We start from the raw sequence: 19,478 nt of genomic DNA, 5'->3' as shown, positions 1-19,478 counted from the left end.
AGTGTATTCCTTGCCTAGGCCCTGACCACGACGTACCCTGCTGTCGGTTTTGTGCTTTATTTAATCAGCGCACTCTGCTGTCGGTACATTTTTGCTTCAAAATATTTCTGTTCTCGGTTTAATTATCCAGAAATGACGTCGGTTAGCTGTTAGACTACCGGAATACCGAAAACACGCAAAGATAAAGACAGAGGCAGGCCATTGAGGTCCAAAACTGCCGACGACGCTTCTCCTAAGCCAGTTACCAGTTCTTATTGAGGCGCTTTTGCAGTCCCCGATACCCGCTACTTCTGATTTGCAGGCCTCTACTGAGACCCATTCGGAGTCCGGTATGCCACAAGATGCTTCAGCTATGGTACCCGCGGATGTCTCTACCTTGGATGAATCTGGAGCCGCTGTGCAGGCACTGGCTTCTGAGGGTGTATTCAGGCCTATAGACTTGCATGTTAAACTGACACCTCCTTCTTCTCTTAGGCCTAAATCTCGAACCATGCCTAAAAAACCTACGCGCAGGCCACATGCTCAGGCCTCTATGCCTAAAAAACAAATGATATGAATGGCTGAAGAGCTAATAACTCTAATCAGGGGTAGCCACCCCCCCCCCCTTTCTAAGAGGCCTAGGACTGAAGTGATTTATGAATCTTCTGACCAGGATTCTGTTTTTTCTGATTTCTTCTGATGATCTGGATTTGCCCTTATCTACTTATGAGGATTCTGATGCAGAGGATTCCATTCCCTCTGCTTCCCCTCCAGAGGATTTTTCTTTTGTGGAAACCTTACATACTCTAACGGAGTATTTCCACTGGGAAAGCCAGGATTTTTCTGATTCAAAAACGAGGCTTAGGGATTTCTTACTCCTACCGGAGCATAGGCCTTTAGCTATTCCTGCTGTAGTAGACATTGTTGGTTATGCTTTTTCGGAATCTAGTTTGGCCCCTGATTCCTTGCCTCCTGCTACCAGAAAACCAGACAGATACTACAGGGTTCCTGAGTTACACAAGTTTCTTTTTAAAAATCCTGTTGTGGATCCAGAGACTGTTTCACAGGGGCCCAAGGGCATTAAGGCTTCTACTGCTAAAAATCCTACCCCTTCTGATAGAGACTCCAGGGCGCTGGATAGATAGGGTAAGAAGGTTTACACTTCTGCAACCTTGGCCATTAGGGCTTTAAACTGTCAGTTTCATATGTTAAAGTATCAGCAACATGTTATTGGATTGCTTAAACAGAAAATGATGTTGATTCCTGACTGTGTGGAAAATAAAGAATTACAGGATTTTATTTATTTTATTATTTATTTATTTATATTTGTTGACTGGGAGTGTCCGACTGGACGTAGGTCCATTTTCAGCGGAGGCCCGGGGAGAAAAGCTCCACAGTTAAAATAAACAGACAGTAGTTACATTGGATTACATAGCGATTTAACAATTTACATAGCAATTACTTACAACATATTTACAGATGAAGAACATAGTACATCAGTAGACAACTAGAATCTTTATCTGTGAAGTACATAACAGACATTAACAAATGTTACAAGAAGAAGTTCCTGCTGTATAATAAGTACTGGCTTATGAGCATCTGAGCTTGCTATAATCAAGGTAGTTAGTGGAGTGGAAAGAAAGGTAGTGGTTGGATGGGGAGGGTGATGTTAGAGTGGGAGTTGCAAGGGCATAGCCAGCATGTTTTTAGGTGCGCTTTTAGTTAAGTTTTGAAGTGGGTGCATGATGGTATGGAGGTAATTGTGGGTGGGAGGGAGTTCCATAATTTGGCTATGGTGCAAGAGAATAGTGCTTCACCAGCAGAGTTATTGGCTTTAGTGATCTGCAAGTGATTTTTGTTGCTGGATGTTAGTGGTCTGGTGGTGTGATAGGGTTGGAGTAGATTCTGGAGGGATGGGACATTTTAGTGGATGGTTTACTAGTTTGTTGGCGAGTGAGAGTTGATACCATTGAAGGAGGTGAGGGAGTTCAAGCCAGCCCAGTTCAGCAAGTGAGAGACAGTGGTGACTACGGTAGGATGCCCCCGTGGCGAATTTGGCGATTTTGTTGTAGCAGTTCTCTAGCTGTTTAGATCGCATTGCCTTAGGTTGGTATATATTGGAGAGGCATAAAGTAGGGTGGAGATAAGGTGGGAATTTGCTATTGAAATCTTTGCTGCTTTGGTGAGAAGTTGCTTATTTCTGTACAGCGCTCCTAGTTTTTTGTGGACTTTTTTATGGTCATGGATATGTGAATGTCAAGTTTTAGTTTATTGTCTATTTCCACTCCTAGCAATTTGGTGTGTTCAGTTGGGTATATAGTGGTGTTGTCTTTTGCTGGGATGTTAAAGTGAGGGTTGTTTTGAGTATGTTTGGTGGGTTGGAAGATGAGTAGTTTAGTTTTGTTTGGGTTGAGTATTAATTTGGCATCAGATAACCAAGTTTCAACAGAGGAAAAGGCTTCCTGTGTGACTTTTTGCAGTTTGGGTAGGGACTGGGCTGAGCAGATGATGGTTGAGTCATCTGCGTATTGTATGAGTGTGCCATGTTTGGTGGCAGAGGCTAGATTATTGGTGAAAACAGAGAAGAGTAGGGGTCCAAGGATGGATCCTTGGGGACCCCCTATGGAGACAGGTAGTTGGGGAGGTATGTCCGTCTGCCATAGAACGGATTGTTGGCAGTCAGACAGGTAACTCCGAAACCAGTTGGTGACTGATTGTGAGAAGGATACTTTATTGAGGACAGAGATAGGTTGTTTGTGTGGGACCATGTCAAATGCTTTAGATAGGTCTAGGAAAGTAGCAGAGGAGAGATAGCCATTGTTTTTATGCTGAAGGATAGTGTTAGTAAAGGAGAGTAAGGCAGTGGTGGTGCTATGGTTTGGTCGGAAACCATGCTGAGTATTGGAAAGGAGGTAGTCTGAGACCTGAGCGTGTATGCATCTCTCTAGTATTTTGGAGAGTGGAGAGAGAATAGCTATGGGGCGGTAATTGGTTAGTTCTGTGGATGGTCCGCCTTTGTGGAGGGGAATTGTATGTGATACTTTCCACAGTGTGGGAACGTAACTTTCTGACAGACCTCGGTTAATCAAGATGGATACTGGGTAGGCCAGAGCATCAGCTGCGATTTGTAGGTATTCACTTGGGAGGTTATCTGCTGCTAATCTGGTGGGCTTAAGTTTAGTTAAGAGTTTTTTTATGTTGGAGGTAGGTACAGGAGAAAAAGAGAAGGCAGTGGGGAGATTACTAGTTGAAGGTGTGGGTTGGAGGGGAGGGGGGTTGTGTTGTTCAGCTAGTGATAGTATGGTTTGTGTGAAGTGTGTGTTGAATGAGGTAGCAATATTTTCTGAGGAATGAGGGATGTTAGGAGGAGGGGTACTGACTTTACCTGGGTGGAGGATGGAGTTTATGGAGGACCAGAATTGTTTGGGGCTGTGTTGGGAGGAGTCTAGGGCAGACTGGTAGTATTGGAATTTGTCCTGTTTTATTAGCTTTTTGACTCTATTGCGTAGTTCTAGGAATTTCTGTCTAGTTGAGGGGTTTTGGTTTTGCGCCAGTGCTCCCAGGCTTTATCCCTGTTTTTCATTTCTGACTTAATGGTTTTCTGTAGCCATGGGGAGGGTTGTGCTTTGATTCTGGAAAGTCTTATGGGGGCATGGTAATTAAGGATGCTCAGGAAGGTAGTATTAAAAAATCAATTGTGTCATCAAGACTGAGGTACTTTAGAGGATGCCAGTTACATTCTTTGAGGGATGAGATGAATGTGAGTGGGTTAAAGTTTAGTTTTTTACATATTTGATGGTAGATGACCGGTTTAGCTTGGTATAGGTATTTTTTGAGTAGGAATGTTGGGGAGTGATCACTGAGGCTATCTGTTAAGCAGCCTGTTACATATGACTGGGGGCTCTTACTGACTAGTATCCAGTTCAAGGTAGTGTGTTTGCTGGAGTTTTTATTTATCCTGGTTGGCGACTGGACTGGTTGGGTGAAGCCATGAAGGTTTACATGATGGGTTGGATGGTTGCCAGAACAGGATTGCCAGTCAATATTGAAATCACCTAAAATGATAGTTTCTTGGGGGAGATGGTGGGTAGACCAGCTGAGGAGGTTTTCTAGTGGAGGTATGTTTTGGCCAGGTGGGAAGTAGCATCCAATTATGTTGATGGTTTTGTTTTGATTTATTTTGAGATTGGTAAATATTATTTCTTCATTGCCTATTTGTGGAGCTGATGATTTTAAGATCTGGATGTTTAGATGCTATTTAAATATTATAGCTTCACCGCCTCCTTTCTTGTTTAGCTGGTCTGCTCTTAGTATGCCATAACCTGTAGGGGGTATTTGCTCACTGGTAATTTGAGATTTTAGCCACATTTCTGTCAGGATGACTATATCTGGGGAGTACAAGTCTATGGTGGCATGGAGTTCATGGACTTTGTTGGATATACTTCTAATATTTAGGCTTAGTAGAAGGATGGGTGGGAGGATGGCATAATGGTTAAGGTATTTACCTTAAAGACACAAGGTGCAGGGTTTGATTCTCACATGGGGTAACTAGCTAGGCTTCAAATGACCCAAAAGGGCAGTTAGCCTAGTACTAACCTATGAACTATATATTAACAGTGCTTTAAAGGATACAGGTCCATCTTTATTTTACTGTTAATGGCATCATATTTGATTGCAGTAGAGTAGTATTTTTTTTTTTTTTGTCAAGAGTATTGGATGGATGTGTTTGCTTGGATAGTTAGACTATTCAAGCAAGGAGTGTTGTGTTTGCTTGGATAGTTAGACTATTCAAGCAAGGAGTGTTAGACTCCATTGGGATAAGAGGAATTTTAAAAGCAAATGTTTAATGATAATTATATTTTTAGCATGTTTCGAGTGTCCACAATAGTAACTATTTTATGTCTAATCAAACCTTCAAATGTTAATGTTCACATGATGATTACTAAACAGATCTTTACTAACAGAGTGCCATTATCTACAAGAAGTACATGTATACTTTTGATCAGTCGGACAAATGGCATTTATTAACTGTATTTCCATAAATTTTAGTGGATTAAATAATGGATGCAAAAGGTGTAGCTTAAATAGATATTTGAAGTTGTTTAATTCTCAAGTTACTTTTTTTTACAGGAAACACTTATCAAGAGAAAACAGACAGGGTAAATACTACAAACTATACTGTGTTATCCTATTCACAATATAATAAAAGGGGGGGGTCATATTATGGAGAACTTTACTGCCTATACCTATGGTTATGGAAACATATCAAGATGATTAAGGTATGCTTTGTACTGTAACTGTAAAGTATAATAAGAGGGTATTAACAGGTATTGGATTCCTGAAATATGAATTAAAATAATTGACCAACATCTAGAACAAGTAATTCAAAACTCGAAAGGCAGTATTATTCTAGCAGGAGACTTTAATTGTGTATTGTCACCAAGTGATACTAACACAAAAACTAAAAGGAGAATACAGGCATCTGCAAAGGCATTGTTAAAATTTACTGAATGCTTTCATCTTACAGACATAAATGAATTTTCAGAACTGAATTCATTATTTTTTACCCATTATTCCCATAGACACGGAACACAATCCAGACTTGACAGAGTTTACGTCTCTAATGACCTGACTGATACACTAGGCAGAGTCAAAACTGTAACCTGTCTGCTTTCAGATCACAACGCAATTACCTTTGAGCTGTTTTTGAAATCTAATAATAATGTTAAAATCAGAAGATCACCAACATATATAACTTAAAAGAATTTAAGGACTTTTTATTAAATAAATCCTTTCCTTTATAGAAATTAATAATATAGAAGATACTTTTGAAATTTATTAATGGGATATACTAAAAGCATATTTTTTTTTTGTAGAGTCACTAATTGGTTGTCAAATAAAAAATAACAATGGGACAAGAATTTCATGAAATACAAGAAAAGCTTTAGAATATCATAGCATTTTGTTGTATTAAAGTTGTATTGGAAATGTTTACATAGATTTTTTTTACCCTACATAGACTAGCAATAATGTACAAGAAAGATGAAATTAAATGAAATGCTGGAGATGTGGACACCCTGATGCTGACTGGATACATATGGTTGTTAATTGCAAAATAGTTTCCCCATTTTGGTTAGACTTTACATATCTTTGCAAAGCACTATGGAATGACAACTGTATAATTTCTGACTCTCTTATCCTTTTCAGTGTTCCTTTTCCTGAAGTCATTCCTAAAAAACAAACATTTTTACTATGGTCTATCCTCTATATAGCAAGGAAAATTATTACTAAAAATTGGAAATCACAATCTTCTCTTGTCTTTAAAGTTGAGTTTATTCATCTTGTGAAATACATTTGTAAGAATGATATTGCAACTATAAAAGCAAGGACTAACAACACAATTCATCATTTAATTGCGTGGACAAAATTGTCTAATCTGTTAGTGAAATATTAAGTGTTCTCCTATGTATATCATTTTTTTAAATTGTTATGGACACTGTATATAGTTTGGTGGCCACAGTGGTGCAGTGGTTAGCGTTGCCGCCTCACAGCAAGAGATTATCCAGTTTGATTCTCGGCTGGGGTGCTTTCTGTATGAAGTCTGAATGTCCTCCCTGTGGTTGCGTGGGTTTCCTCCGGGTGCTCCGGTTTCCTCCCACATCCCAAAGACATGTAGTAGGTGGATTGGACACTCTAAATTGGCCCTAGGTGTGAGTGTGTGCATGTGTGTGCCTTCTGTGGAAGGTTGGGTGCCGGGCTGGCAACTAAACACCATAAAACTCCATTGCCAATCATGAGCAGACAGATGATCCGCTGCGGCGACACCTAACACCTAAAAAGCCGAAAGAAGAAGAAGAAGGACACTTTATATAGTTTATTTGTTTTTTCTTGTTACTATACTGTGCAGATAATTATTTTTAGCAATGGGTGAATTTCAAAGAAAATCTGGTTTAACCTTTAACAATGACAAAAGCAAAAATCCTACCTGTAAATAAAAATAAGAATAGAATCAAAAATAAATTCAATAAATATATTGTAAAAGAGAAGAAAATTAATTATGTATGAATAATTATAACAGATAACATTAAAGATATAATAAATTATAATTATACTAACTGTATAAACAATATAAAGAATCTAGGAGACAAATGGAATAACATTTTATTCACAATGGAAGAGAGGTTATCTATAATCAAATGATTATTTTACCAAAAATCTTATATAGTATGCAATCACTAACATTATCTCCTACAAAAAGTTGTATTAAAGAATTTAACACTTTAATTTTGAGATTTCTCTGATATCCCAAATAAACTAAGAATTACTTTAAACCATCATATGAGAGTCTGGGCAGCAGGAGGGATATGGCTTTCAGATCTAGAATTATATTCATTAGCATCAGTTATAAAAACAATATATCTTTGGATTAATAACATTTACACAGCGAGATGGAAAGACTTTTAGGAAATATTGTTATAAACTCTAAACATAATAGATATTCTAATTATCTCATACTAAATAACAGACTACATTGGTTATTAACTCATTCACTCCAATGGAGGTCAGGAAGTTTGCACTGTAACTTCCAATGGGCGGAGCCTAAGCCTTTTGACAGAAACAAATTATATCCTCACATTTCAAACAAGTATTCATATCTCTGCAACCATAGGGGTTATGAAATAAGTGTAAATGGAAAATTCTTCAGTTCAAATTATTTTTATAGAGGTAGTATTCTTTAGATACTAGGTCTTAAACTGAATTTTATAAGTCACAGTAAACACATTAACTATTGCATTTGTAATATTTTGTAAACAACTTACAATATCTCAGCAACCACTCAAGTTACACACAAGCTGGTAGCAGGATTTTATTCATCTAGCTGAGTGCTTTCATATGAGGCTAAGGAGTTATGTCTGTGTTACTTGGTTGTTGAGATATTTTGAAAAATGTGAAACTGATATCTATATAAATTTGGTCTATATGAGATCACCGACCATTTAAAGAAGTGAACGATGATTAATCGACCCTATGTAAGCGAAAGCTTACAATCTCAAACTGTAAGAACAGCGATTTTTTTTCCTAGGGAAAAAAATCGCTGTTCCAAAACACATACACACAATACAAGCACACCAAACAAACAACAATCCACACAAATACACCTAAAATCTTACAACTAACTTTACACTAAACTATATACACACCACTAGCTATCCACTTACCTTAACCCAAACCCTAACCCTAAGGTCCATCACTATCACATACTCACCAAACCCACTCCCTAACCCACCTAACCTGCCCTAACCCTCATGTCCACACAATCACACACATACCTAACCCGCACACTAACCCTAACTCACCTAACCTGCCCTAACCCTCACATCCACACAATCGCACACTTACCTGAACATGACCCGTAACTTTCCACCACAGCACTGAAAATACCAAAGCAACAGAAACGGACAACCAAAATCTTTCCCTAGGAAAGATTTCGGGTTTCTGTTGCTTCGATATTTTAAGCTTTCGCTCTATAGGGTTTGATATTAGAACATTCAAAGGTTTTAAACCTCAATGTTCTAATATAGACCGTATAAATTAATACCATAAAAACAACAGTTAATATCTATTTACCTACATTAGGCAGAGGTCAAATATTAATACAGTTGAGTTTACTGTTGTGTAAGCTTTAAGATGAAATCATTTAAAACCCTCTACATAGCATGGTTTTGGAATTATTAATGCAAATATGAACAAGCAATATTTTACACCTAGAGGAGTCAGTAGGAGTTAACTACAGATGCAACTGGAGGTGTCACTCAGATGCAATGAGTTAAAAGATAGGAAAAGCACACCAAACAAGTGATTCCAATTTCATTTTTACTACATTAAACACTTTTAAAAATATTATATATAGAGACCTGACATATAAAGCATGGGTCTTCCTCAAATTTCCTGTGGCATATACCCAAAATAACATCTCTAATGCAAAGTTAGAAGCAATGATCACATTTAAAGAGAAAAATCTGCTATATTGGTTTAAATTAATGAAAGATGAAAAGTTACATTCTGCTGATTATATTCAGAACAAATATCATTTAGATAAAGGCATGTGGCTAGATGTACAAACATATAGACAGCACGTAGAAGGGGAAATTAAGTTAATGGAACCAAGGATAAGAGATCATATCCAAAAATTAATTGAATATTTAATATTCTTAATGCAACAAAACACATTGGGACAGTGTCTGTTATCCAAGTTATATAGAGTTCTGTTAAAAAAAATAAAATATCACATTTTGTGGTTTATACTCTCTATAGCGAGAAAGGTTATAATTCAGTATTGGGAGAACGAATCTACACCCTTCTTCAAAGAATTTATAAATATTGCAAGTGAAGCCTGTCACCTGGAAATCATTATAATTAAGTCAAGAAAAACCAGGATTACCTCTTGCTACAATTCATGGACAAAACTTAGAAATTGGCTTGACAAGCAAAAATAACTGCATTTTAGATTTAATGTAATGTATAATAACTTGAATGACTTGATGGTTAATGGACACTCCTGTAAATAGTTGCTTTTTTGTTTGTGTGTGAGATTTAGTTAAATTTTTTTTCTTTTATTATGTTCAAAAAAAGTGACATAAACTATTACATGAGATCATGTGACTCCACAGATATTGCAGAAAAGTGTCATTATTATTTGCACTCTAAGCTGCACATCTTGAGAGCTAGTACTATTTATATTGCTAATTATACAATTAAGTATCCATTTTCATATTTTGCCTCAATAAGCATACACTCAGAGAGAAATTTCCTGTCTGGTTAGCAAAAAGAGTTTTAGCAATATATGTCTAGATTGTATAGTTTCCAGTGTATGACATTTTTGTAAGGGTCTAGCAAAAAATATAATTCTGGGTTTGTGGAGATTACAATATATTATAATTATTGAAAGACTATGGTTGTACTAATTATTATTATTACTGTAATATCAGTGCCATTTGTACAGTTCTAATAGCATTAATTTTTCATCAGATATATGCATTTATCTAAAGTTTTTTAAATTGATTTTTCAGAACCTGTACTGGAATGCAAGTATGTGTAGGTTGCTAGAGCTGTGACATCTCACACCAAATAGGTGCTAATGAGTTAAAGTAAACAAGTATGTTTTCCTTGGTTTATAAGCTATGTAGGAGTTATCCTGTAATAAGATAAGGAAAGCTGGGCAAAAGAAAGTTTAAGTTCATATAATATGATCTTAGGCTGCTGAGTGGGGTGTAGAGATGTACTGATTATATGTAGAATTAAGATAATAATTTACCTTGTTTTACAAGGGTGGATGTTCGGACTGATGTCCTTGTCTTATTTTCACTGCTTGTTTTTTTAAGATAGGTTTGAAAACTAGGACAAAATGACGAAAGACATGCAAATGCTACATTTCTTGAATATGAGAAGTTATCAGTTTGTGTTATTATATTTGCAAATGCTCTCAATGGGAGACATGAAGTCAGCAGCTGAAGGCATTTGGGCAGGAGGAGACTGTATATTGTGATCTGAGTGAATTGTACCAAGATTCATGCAAAGCATCTGCAGAGCTGTAGCAATTATTTTCTCATTGCTGACTACTTTTACTTGGAGACAGACTGTATGCAGGTGCAAGCAATTCATCTTGGGAGTTCTAAGCACTCTTTGCTGAGGGAAATGCAAAATTTAAAGGTGCAATGGCAAGCAGGTCAGTAAAAATAAAGTCTGAAATTGGAGGAAGTGATAAGAAATCGTAGCCTACCAAGCAGCCTTAATAATGTAATGCATTTAATGGAACAGTGCACAACTTGGTTTTAATTAAAATTAATCAGCTCATTTTTCCTTAGGGCTAAAATTAATATTTTCTGAAAACATGCAAGCTGTTTTAACATCTGGGAGGGGAATATAGATAAGAAAAATACAGACAGAAATCAGTGTAAGTGAGAACACAGGCTATCACTTGTTCTTTAGCATGGGTAACCCTAATTTTAGATTAGGTAAAATCTGTGTATGCAACCATCAATTTAGGGCAGTTGTTTCTATCTAGAGGGTTAAACTTAGTCTGATGATAATGTACATAGTTTTGTATGTTTGTTCTATGTTAACATGGGTTGAAGGTTCTGAAAATGTACTTAGTTTTTTAAAGGGCACAATAAGATGAATTATTTAGGTGTATCAACTAAAAATGATTATAAGGGAAGAGACTAAACAAAATTAATACAAAACATGAGAAACTGGAAGCTCTTGTTTATGGATATGGATTATAAAATACAAGCAGTGAAAATAATTTTGGTCCCTTTAGTTTTATAAACAGGTCAGGAGTATTTCTCATAATTAGAGGAGAAGTTGTAGACAATAATTAATAAAAAGTATAAGGAATTTTTCCTCATGTAGATATCAAATGCTGGAGGTGTGATGGGAAAGAGAGGGGCAACTAAGAACATTTTTTGGGAGAATAATGAGTTGGAATATTTTAAAAATTTCCTACAGACTACTCAGAAATATTGGGGAAGTAAATTGCTATAACTAAGGAATTGATTGTTTTTGAGTTGTGATTAGTGATCTGAATTGCCTAGGTACATAAGAAAGTGGAATTTGTGGGAACAATACATGCAGAGTAATGTTCTGGATAAGGAGTAAGGCTTAAAGATAGGTAGGAATTGAGCAATTTATATAATGTTGGGGGAGTAAATTATTTTAACTAAGGAATTGACTATTTTTGAGTTATGATTAGTGATCTGAATTGTCTATGTATAGTACGGCCTTCTTAAGTTTAATGCTATTGCCTTCCAAAAAAAAAAACAATTATTAGAAAATGGAAAACAAAATCTAAACCAAGTGTAATTCAAGTACTTAATATTGTTAAAGAGATAAATGAACTGGAAATGGGAACTTTACAAAAGGGAATGAGCAAATTACATAAAAATAAGTGGAATTTGTGGGAATGATACATACAGAATAATGTTCAGGAGAAGGAGTGAGGTTTAAGAGAAGGTAGAAATTGAGCAATTTATATAATGGAGTGAATGACAGTTGTTATAAAGAAATAAAGCATATATGTAATGCATAAGGCATGACAAAAGTCTGTTTTCCTTTCTATTAATATATGTGTATCTATGTCTAAGGTGGTAATTTAATAAAGATAATATATATATATATATATATATATATATATATATATATATATATATATATATATATAAATGATAAAGCTCATAAATCCTTTGGGCAATCCCTGTACTCTGCTTATATCTGTAAATTATGGAATTACCTCTGTCTCTCGCAGAGACAGAATACTCAAATAACAAGCTTACAATGTTCACATACCTCATACTACAAAAATAGTCATCTCCAACTGCTCACACCTTCCTGGCTAGTTTATTCTTCAGAACTATAATATAAAGCCTCTCTGGTGTGTATAGCAAAAATAGCATATAAACTGTATTTTATTTATAATTTCTCAAATGCATATTTAGCATTGTTGTCTTCATCTCTTCAGTCTACTCCCTCAGAAATGTATTGTAAAACTACTGTTCAGTGCAGTTTATTTGGTACTACTTAATGTTTCGGTTTCCTTCCATGACTGTATATTACAAATTTGATTTATTTGGTAAGCACCTACCACAAATTAAGCTTTTAAATGTTTTTTTTAGAGCATTTCATTAGTTTAGTATTTGCTAAAGCAAATTTTGCCTTACTAAATATTTATACTGTAAATGTGTATGCTGTACTTTGTATATGGTTTACTTTTATGGAGCTTTTCTCCCCAGGTCTCTGACTAAAAGGGGGATTTTACCCAGCTGGTCAACAAATGCAAATAAATATATAGACCATCACTAGGTCTTGAGATAACCAGTTCATTCCCAATCACCGAGTGAGCCCACTTCCTGCAAATCATCAAAAAACAGTAAAAATTGGGAACATACTCTGTTATCAACTAACATAAAGTAGATGCTGACACAGCTTACTTAGAATGCCAGCTTCTGAGGCTAAATGGGGGGCATTCCAAGTACAGGCAAATGTTGGGAGGCCATTTTGGTGTCCAATACGGGGGTACCTTCATAAACCAACTTGTAAGGTAAGAACCTACCTGTTATACTTAATTAACATCGATGACTCCCCCCTTGGTGGCACATATGAGTGCGAAGAATGCCAAGCACTGATACAACTCATAGTGAATGTGCAATCAAAGGATCAGGTGTAGTGAACTTTGAGTGCAGCCTTTTTCATTGAGTGGCAAACTGCCCAATGATAAAAGATAATGTGATTGGACAGGTGCTTTTAAGGGTTTTTACTTGATGATTGCTAGACATGGTTTGCTATGACCATACCCAGGACCAACTTGAGTATTTTGCTGGTGTTGTGCTGGGGCAAATGGCTAATGACTCTCACAGACAAAAATTAGGGCTATGCATGCTAGACTTTTGGGATCATACACTTGAATTTCTTGGTTGGTACAGGAGGAGAGATGACTAATGGGTATTTCAAGGATGTCATTGGTCTGAGATCTGCTATTCCTTTTTTGAGTCAGGTACACCTAGAAGAAAAAGAAGGAGTAAAGAGGGATTATAGAGGGCCTCCAGGTGGCAAGTGTCTGCATTCTTTTATCACTAGATCTTGTGAAAACTGAATAAGGAGAGTCCCACACTCAACCATGTATCCATGATGAAGTTTCTGAGCCCCCCTTTAATAAAGGATAGCCTCAGCCAAGCCATCCTAACAAGGCACATGTTTGAGCCTGTATCCATATCTACAGCATCAATGTAGGCAAAATTATAGTATTCTAAATGGAAGCCCACTCCAAAAGCTGTACACAAGGGATTATCCATCCCCAACATCAGTCCACAGCCAGGGAGTGTTAAAATGCAGTTTAAAATATACATAAATAACATTAATCACCTTTTTGTCTTGAGTCAAGAATAACTCTTTAGGATGCGCAAAACATTTTCTTTTTATTTAAATCCACATACGTCAGAGCTGGGAGACTACCTTCACAGTTTAAAAATCAGTCTCCCCAAGCAGCAAAAATGCACAGTTTGTCTTTTCTTATCAGTTTCATGCATGCAGAATACTGACATTGACAAATAGGGTCTGTGCAGACCGTCATGCTTTTCGCTTAGTGTTGCACTTAATCATGTTTTTACTAACAATAAAATTTTAGGAAAACACAAGCCATCTGGCTTGGCAACCAGTCTTGTTTTCTGACCTTGCATATTTCAGTACGAATAACATTCTAACTACCCATCCCAGCCTGTGAAGGTCAGAGCTTATATAAAACAAAATATTTTACATTATGTTCTTTTCTGCTTTCAGAAACCAGTCTTTATTAACATATCTTAACTCCTTCAGCACTTTCTTTACCTTCAGTTATCTGTTAATACACTTGCAGCTTGATATTAGAATGCAGTTATGAAATGCTTAGAACTACAATAATATGTGTGGTTTGCATAACTATGCACCTATACTACATATCATTTTTAACATGAACAAATATTAAATAATTCATCAAACATATCTGTGAAGAAATTGTAAGTTAATATGGATTTTGTGTAGAATAATCAAGAGAGATGCATTTTTCTTTAACACAATCCCCCCTTTGACACTACTAGTGTCAAAAAAACAATTATATTTTGATTTTCCTTTATTTGATAAAATGCACTTTATCTGTAGTGATTGAGTTTTCATTTATTTTAAGTTCATAATCAGGTACAAGTGGCATTTCACATGCAGGTATGATCAAGCACTTTGTGATTACAGCCTTTAGAACAAAAAATATTAAAATAAAAGAATAATACCAATTTTTATACCTTGTAATGTACTACTTCTCAGGTTATCAAATACCCTGCCCAACCATCCAAAAAGTGTCCATTGTTTAGAAGTAATGTCCAAATGTTTGGCCCTGTGCTCTACGAAATTGGCCAATTTATCTTGTTCATTATGGTAGTCAATAATATAAGAACAACAATGAGTTTTATGAGGGCACATGACCCCCCCCCCTTTTTGTAGTAGATATTATACTGAGGGCCAGTCAGTTCTGTAACACTACAATTCATATTGCAGTAATTTTTTTGATTTGTCATTGTGATGTGATATGAAGTATGGTTAGCTACCTCCTGAAGAATTTGAGCAATCATGGTGATTTCAAGCATTGTCCTTTGCACTCCATACCCAGGAGTTAACTGAAAATACTTGCTCCACCCAGTGTATTGCCTGCTTATTTCTCAGTCTACATGCTGGAGGGTTCTCTAAATGTTGAAGAGCAAGAGTAATATAGCCCACAGAACAACACCCTGACCAGTTTGTGGGTAACCAGGGGTAGGTATGATTACCACAAATGTAGTAACAATCCTCAATTATGCCCAGAGTCACAGCATCTTAACTGTAAAGAGTTCGACACACTTTCATGTCTAGTGTCATTGTATTTGCTGATTCCCACTAGCACAGTGCCATTTCTGGCATAACATGTGTGTCCACGATTTGTGGTGGCAAGCTGAAGAGGTACAACCTATAAAATATTAGTCAGATTACACCAGTTTAGATTGTTGTCACTAAGTTCTTTCTCAGATGTTACCTGTGATGCAGGAACTGGAATCATGGGAATCCCTGCCTTAGAATGTTGAGGTATATGTGAACATATGCAACAGTTTATCAAATTTAAGTCCACAATGTACTTTCGAAGAACCAACAGGAAAGTATTTTCTCTCGACCAGGTTATTAAAGGAGACAGCAACAAAAGCAGAGCAAAAGTAACTGTTGTCATGGGATTCATCATGAGGTGCTGTTTTAGTTTAATTTTTTTCCTTATACGTTTCACTGGGTAGATGATTCGTCCCTCACACTTTGATCTTCTTTCACCAACAATGATGATTCATCTGGGGCCCCTACCCGATAGGTCTTCTTACAGTGGGATGAGTGAATCCAGGTTGGTTGTCTTGCACAGCAGACCGCAGTCAGGGTGGTGAGGATTACAAGGTAAAGGGCTTTTTACCTTGGGCTCAAACAGTTCTTTTATTGGAAGTTTTTCACATAAACTCACTCACCCAGCTGCAGTTGGTGACAGGGCTGGTCAGGTGGTGGAGGAAGAGATTCTGCTGTAAGAAATTAATATTTTTTTTTATTATCCATTAGAGTTAATTTTTTTATTTGACACAGCAGCTGGAAGGACTATGGTCTTTCCATTAATATCTCATAAGGTCTCAGTTTCCTTGTAGACTTGCAAGTGTCTCTGATCATTTAAGGTTTGTTTAGTACAAATCTTTGAAAAAAAGTTTTAAAGGGTCCTATTAACCCTCTCTACTAGTCCAGATGATTGTGGATGGTTGAGACAGTGAAGACGCAACTTAAAAAAATTTCCATAGCCCTATGGTCAGGGAATTAAAATGAGTTTCCTGGTCACTGTTGATAATATAAGGTACACCAAATTTACAGAATCTGTTTTGCGACACAGGTGAACTTTTACCTATGCAGAATTTATACAAATCACGGTACTTGCATATTATCGTAACCAGATGTGTGGACTCTTATAATTCGGAATGTTTCTGAGAGCTGATAGCATAGAAAGGGGTTTGTTAAAGTGTTAAGTAGTATTTGGTGCCATTGTTTTTTACATGTGAAGAGGAATAACATCAAATTTCCTCTTCTCCTGGAGCATCCTTTCCCAACTTATCAACAGGACTGGTGCTTGTCAGTCGTCATCAATGTTAGAAGTCATGACACTTACCACAGACAACCTTCCCATTTCAAATGTCATAACGTGTACACACTGTAATGTGTGATTCTTACTTCTGGTGCATATGTGGGTAAATCACTGAGCATTTCCAGCACCTGCTGGTAGTTGTGGAACTGGGTGCTGCGAGTAAACAACTTCAGATTTACCAGACTCTGTGTGGGAAGTGGGATAACATTCAACTCTCCTGTCACTGGAGTCCCACTGGGGACAAAAGGAGCATGTCCCTGAGGAATCAATGTCCCCTTACTCACTACTTGTAGAAGGCACCTTTGGTTTGGATGACTAATGGCCATGAACAGTCAAAAGCTATATTTCTGATTAACTTGCCTTGCACTTGTAATCAGCAAGGCAGGAATTGTGATGCTGTGTGGCAGTATGCAGTTCCCCGCAAAAGTGAGACACGCCAGGCAAGAGTCGAAAAATTTACAGTCATTCCTCTCCCTGGCACATAACGTGTGTGACATAGTATTACTAACTTGCATGCACACCCCTTTCCAGCTTAATAAACATGTATTCTCAGAAACATAATGAAGTATGCGAGTTCAGAAATCTGGTTGTGATAATACATAAGTATCCAAATCACTACTAAAACATATTATAAATTATGTACTTTAGTCATCTCGACAAAGACCAGCTGCACATTAACAAAAGGTCCCCAAGGTGGTGGTAAGCATGCAGCCTTAATATTTGCATTTTTGCTGATATTGTATTCTAAATAATTGCACAGTTATTAACATACTGAAGTATCAAAGAGAAGACATGAGTGGTATACCAACTTCAGGTAATTTGATTAAATAAAGCTGTCTTACCTGCATGGGGTAGTAAAATATATGCCCTTACATAAGGTAGCAAGGAGGCTGGCATCACCAGTCCTCTGTCTGGATGTTGCCATACTCCATCAGAGGATTTAATATATTCATCTTTGAGCCACTTCTGAACTTTTCCCTTTGATGCTTTAGCTTGAAAACTGACACTTTATCAAAATCAGACATGTCATCATTATTAGAGTTTTACAATAGCATTACATAATAATTATTACTTCTATAATCTGCTTGGTGGCATAACCTGGCAAATTATCTATGCTCTTTTGATAAGTACTCAATGAAAATTTTTAACAGCAAGAAAAAAAAAAAATATATATATATATATATATATATATATATATATATATATACATATTAAAACAAAATATTATCTTTGCGACCAAATCTTCATTTTTATCAGGCACCATCCACAGATGTAATTTGGCATTGTGCATAGGAGTGCCCTTTAAATCCTTTCTAGAAGAAAACAGAAAATTAGTTACCCATACACACACACACACACACACACACACACACACACACACACACACACACACACACACACAATTATGCTCTTTACCATCTTCACCAGTAGATAACAAAGATGCAGGATTTAGAACAAAACAGCGCATTAGAGAAACAGATGGATTAGGGGAAGTAAAAAGTGCACATTCATATTTAGTTAGACGGGCAGTCAAGAGGGGTTGTTTCATTTTAACTAATAAAGATTGTTTAGAGTGAGGGATAGCTACTGTAAAATCTTACTCTGAGATATTAAATGACCAAGATAACGTACCAGAGGTAACCATAGCTGTAATTTTTCTGTTGACACTTTGTGCCCTTTTCCTGCAGGGGTAGTTAAAAGATGTAGGGTATCCTGTTAACACTGCTGAAAAGAATCAGATGCTACTAGTAAATTATTTACATATTGCACTAACACAGACCTACCTGGAAATGTCATATCCTTTAAATATTTTTTTTTAGAATTTCAGAAAATAATGAAAGAGATTCAGAGCATCCTTGTGGCAACCGTGTCCATGTATACTGCTGTCCTTTATAAGTCAAAATAAAGAGAAACTGACTTTTAGAATGGATAGGTAGATAAAAGAATGCTAAACAGAGATCTAGTACAGAAAACTATTTTGCTGTAGATGGTATGCAACTAAGTATTGTTGCTGGTTTTGAAACCACAGGAAAAGTTGGTAATACTGCATTGTTTACAGCCCTCAGATCTTGCACAACCTATGAGTATTTTTATTTATTTATTTTTTTATTTTTACAGGGAGACTAGGAGTATTGCAAAGACTTTTAGCTGGCACTACTTTTTTCTTGTTGTTTCAAAGACTGAATTACAGGTTTGATTTCCTGTTGTGCTTCTGATTTCAGTGGATACACTGCAATTTTATGGAGGGGTTTTGATGGATTCAATTTTATTTTTACAGGTTTTGCAGATTTTAATATACCTACTTCATTAGCATGTTTAAAGCAAAAGTTAGCAGGTACCTGCTGCAGCAGTTTTCAGTTGCCTCTATACCTTTATAGGTTCATAGGTAGGTACTAGGCTATCGGCCCAAGGGCCTAAGTAAGCCTAGCCAACAAGGTTCTCTGGCTTACGCCACCCAAGAAGGTGTCAAGCAGAGCCACAGAAGTTATCCCTGGGGTGTATTTCCTATTTCCCATCCACTCTTCAAGATTTTTCTTGTAGAGTGCTAATGAGGAACTTTGCTTGACATAGATGGGTAGCTTGTTCCAGAGTATAGGAAGTCTCTGGGACAGGAATCTATTCCTCCAGCATGTGCTGTTTATTGTAGTGACAAGGTTTAGGTCCCTAGACTGTAGCTAAGAGGGATTGGGATTCCTTTAGGTGTAGCATGTCCAACAGCTCTGGGTTTAACATAGCTTTATATGTTAGGCAGAGATCTCCTCGGAGTAGGTGATATGCTACAGAA

At 36.7% G+C, this 19,478-nt stretch overlaps 1 pseudogene; it reads left to right on the top strand.

Moving 5' to 3' along the window:
- Positions 1–19,478, top strand: part of LOC122808566 — a 791,543-nt pseudogene that overhangs the window by 23,449 nt on the left and 748,616 nt on the right.

Source organism: Protopterus annectens, chromosome 8.part0 (assembly GCF_019279795.1).
Source record: "Protopterus annectens isolate FY-2018-M chromosome 8.part0, PAN1.0, whole genome shotgun sequence".
In the NCBI taxonomy this organism is placed as follows: Eukaryota; Metazoa; Chordata; order Ceratodontiformes; family Protopteridae; genus Protopterus; species Protopterus annectens.
This window is presented reverse-complemented; position numbering and strand designations above follow the sequence as displayed.